General features: G+C 37.2%; 1 pseudogene; it reads left to right on the plus strand.

The window, feature by feature from the left end:
• The first annotated feature begins 3,150 nt into the window (after window positions 1-3,150).
• Window positions 3,151-7,400, plus strand: LOC100727274 (peptidyl-prolyl cis-trans isomerase A-like; annotated as a pseudogene).
• Window positions 7,401-8,250: the final 850 nt, after the last annotated feature.

Raw genomic sequence — 8,250 nt, forward strand, 5'->3', positions numbered from 1 at the left:
TGGAGCTGTGGATTACAAAGATGACACAACAGAGAATGTCGTTTTTGAGAAGGAATGGGACAATGGGAAAATGAACTGAAGCCCTTAACCTGAAGGGAAGCATGTATCTGAATTGCAGGAGGTTATTGTTTTTTGGTCTTGCCGTGCCCTGTTGAAATTTAATGGGAAGCAAGGACTTGTGATTAGAATAGCCCTTTTAATGATTTTAATGTCAATTTTAGATGTGTTTGTAATTAACTTAATTAGTCAATGTATTGTTTTAACCTTGAATTTTGGTTACTCTTTGAATGTTTTGTTTTCAGTGTGGGAATGAGGGAAATAAAAATTATACATATGCCATTGCTATATTAAATCTGAACAGACCAAGACTTTCTAACTTTTCACAAATCTGCCCTAGGGACTACAGTTTAAAGAGATGTGTCTGCCTGCCCAGTTGACAATGGGTGGGTTGTAGTGATGGAGTGATTGTGTCAATTTGAGAAGGTTAGAAGCTTTACTAACCTTTAGCAGTTCTACACCCTATGTGGTAAAAGACCCAGCCTAGGGTGCCTCATTCCCTCGATGGGATAAAAGGGAAGGACGAAGGATGAGGTTCCTTTGGGAATTGCCACAGTTTCCCTCGCCTGATTAGGCAGGACGCATGAGAGGTTTACATTTGTGAGGGTTTGAGGTTATGATGGCGTCTCTTCCATGTAAATCTGTTTCAGGAATGAGTGGAAGACTTTTGTTTGTAAAATACATCAAAGAAAAATCAGTCTTTAGTGGCGGAGAAAAGCTACATCACTTAGATATTCATCTAGAAGAATCGATACCTAGTTTAATTCTACAAATTTAAAAAGTAGAAATACTGTCACAAAACAAAGCTAAGAAGAGAGAAACATTTTAACAATTTACACATTTCTAACCAGAAATATTTCTTCCTTGGCATACCCAAAGTATGCATGGATTTTAGGGTGGAACCGAAATTTAATTTTGTGGCAACCCAGATACGTTTTTCTTGGTCCATTTTTAACACAACATAGTGTTTGTTCAGTGACAAAAGAGAATGAAAATGGAAAATCACAAAGAAGCCAGAGTTATTGGCAGCATCAAGGCAATTTTTTTTTTTAAAGGAGTTGTTACAGTCTGTTTGTGTAGCTGTAATAAAACACCTGACGGTTCACACCTACAGACTCAGAAGTTTATTTGTTTCTCAGTGCTAGGGACTGGGAAATGGAGAACAAGGCTGTGGCAGGTGCAGCAGCACAAGGGAGCTGCTCTCTGCTCCCCAGATGATGCTTGAGTCCCACCCTGAGCAGGAAGTGAGCTGCGCTGTCTGTTGGGTGGAAGTGGGGGCAGAGGGGTAGAGATGCCTGCTCTCCTGCTCATCTCTGATCAGGCTTAGTCATTTCCTTTACATTTTCTATCAGTAAATGTGCTTTCCCAGGATTTCGAACTTGGTACTTTCTCATTCATAGGTACATTACATCATGAGGTATTATAAATTTGTTATCTATTTCTAAATCTTTTTTATATTTATGTGTACACTCCAGTGCTTTTTGATTGTCATCCAGGGGCCTTGGTGCCTTCATTCCAGTGAGTGTCTCAGATTAGAGTATTAGGTGGAAAAGAATACCTCTGCTTATTAGGGAAAGAAAGGCTGTTTTGGATGCCCGTTTGTGCCAACAGAGGTAGAGGAGTTGCAGAAATTTTTCCTAAATAGTATGCAGTAGTCAGTATAGTAAATTTATCAGGGAAATCACTGAGGTAGAAACTGAAAGATACTCTGTATAGAAGACAGTGACCTTTTAAACACTTATCCACAGTTAGTGGAGAATTCCACTGTATAGACCTATAGGACGCAATGGACTGGCTTCCCAGGACTTATTGCAGGAAGAAGTGACAACTAGAATGAGGATGTACAAATATTTAAGACCTGAGTTCATTCCTTCAGGCAAAAAATAAGATTTAGGGACCCTATCTAATATTTTCCCAGGGCTGTGGAGAAATGTCATGGCAACAAGAGCGTTAAATTTTCATTTCTATGACAAAGTAATCTGCATTTGAATGTACACATGTGTTCAAAAAGTGAGGAGAGTCAAGAAAGAGAAAGCCTGCTGGGAAGATCATCAGGATTACCTGCACCCTATGGGACACTGGCAGAATTTTCATGTCCAGACTCAGTCTGATTTAAGATGCCTTTCACAGGTAAGGACCTTGCAAATGGAGATTCTATTTCTCCACAGAACAGCCTCTGTAAATTTCCCAGGAACTTCAGGGAGTTCATCTCCGCTGCTGCTGTTTTGTGGTGGGCCTCTCAAGAGCTAGATAGGTAATCTGGGGTGATTCATTCCCTTCTGGCCCTCTCACTTTCTGTTTGTGATGAATGCTCAAGAAACAGCATTGATGCTCTTCTCCATAATAAAGTTTTGGGACTGGTTTTGCAAATCTTTTACTTTAGCTAAGGAAACACTGTAATACTCAAGTGCCAGAGAGCATCCCAGTCAAATTAGATTGTCTAGAGCAAGAAAGCAATCTTTGCCATACTGATGCGGGCTGCCACAAATGAGGTGAAAGACAAATGAAGATATGCATGCTTTCTGTATGAGCTGTGTATTCACACTTTCGATGCAGTGTTTTTCTTTGCATGGCTTTTAAAATAGTCTCTTTAATGTTTTTAATCTAAGCTGAGGTTGGGAGGGTCCGAGGCTGATACAAATAAAATATTCCAGTAATTGAGTGATAGTCAGACAAGCCAAAGCAATGAATAGTAGTGAAATGTAGTCGGATCTATGATGTTGTGTAATAAATCTTCAAGGTTTTCCTTATAAATATTCATTTACACAGACTACATCAAGTGCTATGTAGGTTCATGTGTCTGCATATCTATCAAATGCCAAAAGTCTACTGTTAATCTCCACAAAAATAAAGCCAGCTGACCGCCTAGAAACACAAGCCATTAGGTAACTGTGCTCCCTCTGCTTCTAGTCTGTCTATCAGTTCCTGTTAGCCGTTCCTGTTACTTTTCTCTAGTATAGAAGTTTCTGATCTTGGAAATGTATCAAGTTGTATTCCTGTTGCCTTTCTTCTTTCAGAAAAGGTGCATTTGTTGTGTAGCATTCATTTATGATTGCTAGGAGAAGGTGAAAGGCCATGATAAGCAAAGTGGGAATGGGTGCTCCTTCAGGAGCAAAGCACAAAAGCGGGTAGACAAGGAAGTAACCGAGAAACAACGCAGGGTGAAAATTAACAACAGCTACAAAAGCAAAAAGTTCTCAGTGCTATCCAAATATAGTACTTTGCAACGTCATAGTTAAGTGAGATTATTTAAATTTAGGGCCCTAAAACAACTTACATCATTTAAATATTAACAGGCTAATCCACTTTAATGATTTGAAATCTTGTATAGTGAGGTTGAGCGCCTTATAAATGTCTGTTGATATTCGTCAACTGGTATGCAGATTTTGGTTTGTGTTCCAAATTTACTTTAGAAACAGGTATATTTTGAAAGGATCAGGCATTGCCTAATTCTTCAATCGAGATAGATTCCATTTTTCTTATGTGAAGTTTTATATTGTTAACAACTGCATATTTGGTCATTTTATCCTACAGTTTTATTTATTTATTTTTTTCTGGTTGATAAAATTCGTCCTGAGGTTTTTATGGCTTGTGTCTAGACCCCACTCTTCCCTCCAAGCCTTCTGCAGTCACAGTGAGGTTTCCAGAAGAGGCTGAATCTAGCATGTGCGCTGCTGAGATAATGAATAGTGCTAGGATTACAGGAGTGAGTTCTACCTACTGAAAGGATGTAAGGGACAGAGAGAGGCTTGTCAGTCACGACTTGCTTCTTGCGACCTTTGCCCGCCCTGCCTTGAGTTGGTGCCTCTGCCAGGCCACCCTCCCTGGGAGTCAGCTGATTAGGGGCTGAAACCTCCACAAAGTGTGAGCTGAAAAGAGCTTTTCTTCCTTTAATGTTGGGTTGTTGATATTTTGTCTCAGCAATGAGAAGTGTAGCTAAGGCAGTGGTCGAGATATCAGTGGAGATAATTCAGAAATTAATTTAAACTATTACATAGTGGTGCATTTATTTTCTTCTCTGAAAAGTAATTTCTTCTACAATGTGACAATAGCATATCTTACAAAGAAACATGCACTGCTCATTAATGAAAAGATATGAGAAAATTATTTTTGAAGACATATACGGATGTATGGGACTAAAGAAGTTTTAATGTTTTAAAATTTATTATTGTGGGGGGGGCAGTCAATATCTCATATACATGTACAAGTTCCCTGTGATGAATATGACCACTGTGAATATCTAAATTGTACCAATAAACATAATTTCACAACTGAATTATTTTAAAATATTTCAAGTTGATATATTTCATTTCTTTTAACTTTTAAGTTATTTAAAATAGTAGCATAATACTGAGTTGAACAATAGAAAACAAATTTCTTGGTTTAAAAACAAATTTCTAAAGTTAATGAATCATTTTAGGTTCAACAAAATTCATATCAAGAAGCAGTCTGTTTAAATGAAAGGTAAGGGCTGATTTCCTTTAGATTAAATGAGTAACTCTAATATTTCTCACCCCTTAGCAATCAAATTAATATTCAAAGCAGTGGTTAATGGTTCTATGAAGCTCTTCAAAATAGGTTTGCAAAAAATTAATAAATTAAGGAAAAATCCATATATATATATATATGTATATATTCTTTTTGGCTTTTATACAAAGCTTATACTAATTGATACCCTTGTTACATAGATTTGATTATAGTTTTATAGTATCATCATATCATAGACTTCAATAAATGAGAATTGGTTTCAGCTTTCACATATATATGAAAGTATGGCTATGCTCAAAAGCATATTTTTGTTTTCTTAAATAGTACAATATATATAAAAAGATCTGGGTTCTTCTCCAATATTCCATCACAAGCCTACATGAAATAATGATACTTCTTTCACAGCAAGATTGGGTTTGACTCTATCTCAAAGGGCACAGTTATGATTATTCTAACAGAAAAAGAAAGGAAGCCTCCCTTAAGCTAATTTGTCACTTGAGTGATTCATTTGTAATATTTACGCCTCCAATTCCCACCCAAGGTTTAGGTCATTTCCATAGCCCCAGAAAATGCTTTCCCTCAGTCAGCCCCTTAGTTCCTACCCTAGACACTAGATACACAGCATCTTATTTGTTCTCAGGACAGATGTATTTTGTTTTTTCTTCCACAAATGCTGGTAAATAGAGCTATAGTTGATATTCTCTATTGTGATGAGTTTCTGCTGTCAACACAATGCTTCTTATCTGCATCCATGGAGCTGCATATTCTGCTCACTCTTTCTTTCTTTCTTTCTTTCTTTTTTCTTTTATATTGCTAGGAGTAGTCAATTCTTTTGGAACACTACCAAATGTTTGATCATCCTCTTGTTACTGGAAATTTGGGTTATTCTTATTTTTAGCTGCCGAGATTACATATATAAGTATTCTTCTGGGGGTATTTTCATTTATCATGGATAAGTAATCAGTAGAACTATTGGGTCTTAGGTATGCTCTTATATTTATTTAAAAAGAGCATTTTTAGAAAGTAGTACATTGTGGTTCTAATTTCCATTTTCTTGATAACTAATGATGTTGAGGAGATTTTATGGGCTTATTGCCCATTTTTAATGTGCTCTTTCTAAAGAATCTTTTTAAGTCTTTTGCCCATTACTACTGAGTCATTTGTCTTTTCATTAAAGATTTATAGGTGTACTCTATATTTCATGATAGAACTGATGCAACTTCAGGTATGTGATCTATGCTTCTTTTTTCAATGTATGGCTTGCACTGGAATTTTCTCATGGTACCTTTAACAAACGAATTAAAAATATTCAAGTACAAATAATCATTCTTTTCTTTTATGTTACCTTCTCTTAAAAGAACTTTCTAACCCTGAAAATGTGAATACCTTCTCTCTGTTTATTTTGGAAACAGAAAACAGCCTCCATATTTTTGTCTATAATCCATCTCTAAAGAATGTGGCTTGAGGTGTTGGTGAAAGTTCTGTTCTTTCTTTGGGGATATCCAGGTGCAAAAGTGGAAAACAACTTTCCCCAATTTTTAAGTTATATTGGCACCTTTCCTGAAAATCAGTGTCTGTATTTTCTGCATTATCTGCTTTGTTCTCTTGCTGTTACAGAAATTTCACACTTTGCTTTATGTAATAGGATAATAGGTCTTAAAATCAAATTCTCTCTCTCTGACTGACAAACACACACAGCACAAACCCAGAGGCATCAAATTCATTGGTGCCATGGTACAGATTACAGTATCTCCTAGAGCACTGACAGTCATTCTTGAGATTCTGATCATATAAAATGGCTTTAAATTTAAGAATTAACCAAAGTTACCGATCCACTTATAGATAAGCCCAGATAATAGACTCATGTTTTCCTAAATCACAGACAAATGTTCTAGCAGTTATAAGGGACCCTCCATGAGACCACTTCAACAGTGAATCATAAAAATAAATGTGAGTTCAATAAACAGCTTCTCTCTTGATTTGTTTCTTACATCTCTTGTCTACGGAGAGTTCTTGGTTCTGAAGCCATTGCTTCTCCCACAGCCAGCGATGTAAAGTTGAGAATCTTGAGCCTTTCCTTTCACTGCAGCATGTGTGTCAAACATGCCACTCTAGCCTCTGTTTTCTTAGTATGGAGATACAATCAAATAATTAATGCTCGAAGGCAGAAGAGATATGAAAACTGACCTCTCCTCACATTCATAAATCCTTGGGTTTGCCTCCAATTCTCTACTTTGGCTACTCCACGATTTTATTTCTCGATTTATGTGTAAGCTATCTACATTATCATCTATTTCATCCTTTTCTAAAGTACTGTTTGGGGATGTCCCTCTACAAAATCTCTTGAGACACCGCTATCCTGCCCTTTAGTCGTTTGCTGTTAACCCTGGTCAACTCCACATTCTTAGACATGGCCGCTGATGTCGAGCCTTTTGGCCTTGTCTCCTTCAAGCTGTTTGCAAAGTGCCAAAGCCTGCAGAACGCTTTCATGCTCTGAGCACTAGAGAGAAAGGATTTGGTTCTAAGGGTTCCTCTTTCACAGAATTATTCCAGGATTTATATGCTTAGGCGGTAACATCGCACACCACAATGACACTGGCTGCAAGACCATCTATGGGGCAAAATTCCATGAGGAGAACACAGGTCCTGGCATCTTGTCCATGGCAATTGCTAGGCCAAACACAGCCGAGCCCCAGTTTTTCATCTGCACTGCCACGACTGAGTGGCTGGCTGGCAAGGGTGTGATGTTAGGGAAGGTGAAGGACGGCACGAACACCATGGAGGCCATGAAACACTTAGGGTCCAGCAACAAGACCAGCAAGCAGATCTCCATCCCCAACTGTGGGCAGTTCTAACGCACCAGGCTTCTGTGAATCCTGACCACCAGACCATTCCTCTAGTTCAGGAGAGCACCCTGTCCCTGCCTGCTCAAAATGCCCCATCATCTCTGCTTTCCTGGGTTCTTTGGGTTCTGTGTCTTCCTTCCAAACATAGGTGGATTGCAGAGTTAAGTTTATGGTTATGAATAAAAACTAAATAATGGAAAAAAAAATCTCCTCCTGGCTGGAAAATGTTGCTTTCATCAGCCTTTCCTTCTGTTTCTGTTCTTCCTTTGCTCCTCACTCTCACACATTCTTCCAGCTGTCAATGAAACAAGTGATTTGCAGAGAAAGTGAACATACACAGTTGCTCTTAAACAGATGGTAGACAGTTTGAAGAACCGCATGTTCGTATTTAAAATAATAGGTCGAAAAAACGCACCAGGTCGAACCTTTTTAAGTCAGATGGAAATCTCTAAAAAAACCAAACAAAAATACCAATGAATATCACTAAATTAATTTGGATTAGAAATAGCATAATCAATTGAGTAACCAATAAATACTTAATTTGGCTGCACATAGAGATTTAGTAATATATTTTTTAAAAAGCTTGCAAATTTAAATTTTTAAATAAATACAGAATTCTAAAATAATACTGATTAAAAATGCCTTTAATCATTTCATATATTCAACTAACAAAATATCTCTTATTTTAGTGCTCCAAATATTGTCTATGTAACCCCTAAAACTTATTTATTTATCTATCATTTCAAGAATGTGTGCCTGGTCTATGAATTGTGCTGATAACTGCAGATCAAAAACTGATAAAATATAGTCTTGCTATCAAGATGTTCACAGAAAGGAGTAATTTACATATTTAATATTT

The sequence above is a fragment of the Cavia porcellus genome, unplaced genomic scaffold, assembly GCF_034190915.1.
Source record: "Cavia porcellus strain 051 isolate PalLab524CR breed Dunkin Hartley unplaced genomic scaffold, mCavPor4.1 scaffold_2, whole genome shotgun sequence".
Taxonomy (NCBI): domain Eukaryota; kingdom Metazoa; phylum Chordata; class Mammalia; order Rodentia; family Caviidae; genus Cavia; species Cavia porcellus.